The sequence below is a fragment of the Carcharodon carcharias genome, chromosome 19 (assembly GCF_017639515.1).
Source record: "Carcharodon carcharias isolate sCarCar2 chromosome 19, sCarCar2.pri, whole genome shotgun sequence".
NCBI classification, from domain to species: Eukaryota; Metazoa; Chordata; class Chondrichthyes; order Lamniformes; family Lamnidae; genus Carcharodon; species Carcharodon carcharias.
The window spans coordinates 64220939-64222456 of NC_054485.1; positions in this window are offsets into that span (position 1 = coordinate 64220939).

Genomic DNA, 1518 nt, shown 5'->3' on the forward strand with positions numbered 1-1518 from the left:
TTTCCTGGAATTGAAGGATATGGAGACATCAAAGTTATGGTGAATGCGCAGAATCTGCAAATGTGCTGAATCAAACAAGTTGAATGAAGCTGCGAATTTCATTCATACCCGAGAACCAGATTTCTTAAGAAGTCAAATTGAAAAATTGTAGGTTCAGGTGAGTGAGGAGAAGATGGTTATGAGAAAATTTTAAGAAGGAGATAGAATTATCTGTATAGGCAGTAAGAATTAATACGATATAACTTCGTTGATGGAAATGGAGAAACTTGAACATTCAGAAAATGAGCAGAAGCTACAAGCAAAGAATTTCTTAAAATTCAGAGATTTTGTTAAGATGGAGAATGAGAAATATCTGCAGATAGAGAAAATGCCAGAGTTTGTTCAATGGCTGGGTATTGACTTCATTCTCAATACAGAGAGCCACGTTTGCTGCTGTTGCAGGATCTGCAGAAATTGATGTTGTGGTCAATGCAGAGAAGCTTGGAATGTGCAGAATAAGATTAATTGAAAGAAAATGAGTACTTGCGAGATAAAAAGACACAGACTATTTGCAAAAATTGAGAAATGGACTGGCAAAACGCCATGGTGAACAGTTAACTTTTGGAAATGTGTGTATTGTTAGAATTTGAGCTATTAATGCAGATGGACTGTGGAAATTATTTAAGGTGCAGTAATTGTTTGAAGGGAGAAATACGAGCATTTCTTGGAAGAGAAGATGGTTCATTTATGAATTTGAATGAAATGTGACATTTTATCAATGTTGGGTATGAAACATAAGTGCAAATAATGTAAATGCTTGGATTTACTCAAGGCTTGAAATTGAGGTGATAAGAACCTCAGGTTTCATGCAATTGAAGGACCTGGAGACATCTAAGTTATGGTGAATGCGCAGAATTTGCAACTGTGCTGAATCAAACAAGTTGAATGAAACTGCGAATTTCATTCATACCCGAGAACCAGATTTCCTAACAAGTCAAATTGAAAAATTGTAGGTTCAGGTGAATGAGGAGAAGATGGTAGTGAGGAGATTTTAAGAAGGAGATAGAATTATCTGTTTAGGCCGTAAGAATTAATACGATATGGCGTGGTTGATGGAAATGGAGAAACTTGAAGTTTCAGAAAATGAGCAGGAACTATAAGCAACGAATTTCGTAAAATTCAGAGATTTTGTTAAGATGGAGAATGAGAAATACCTGTAAATAGAGAAAATGCCAGTATCTATTCAATGGCTGAATATTGGTTTTATGCTCAATACAGAGAGCCACGTTTGCTGCTGTTGCAGGATCTGCAGAAATTGATGTTGTGGTCAAAGCAGAGAAGCTTGGAATGTGCAGAATAAGATTAATTGAAAGAAAATGAGTACTTGCTAGATAAAAAGACACAGATTAGAAGCAAAATTTGAGAAATGGACTGGCAAAACGCCATGGTGAACAATTAACTTTTGGAAATGTGTGTATTGTTAGAATTTGAGCTATTAATGCAGATGCACTGTGGAAATTATTAAAGGTGCAGTAATTG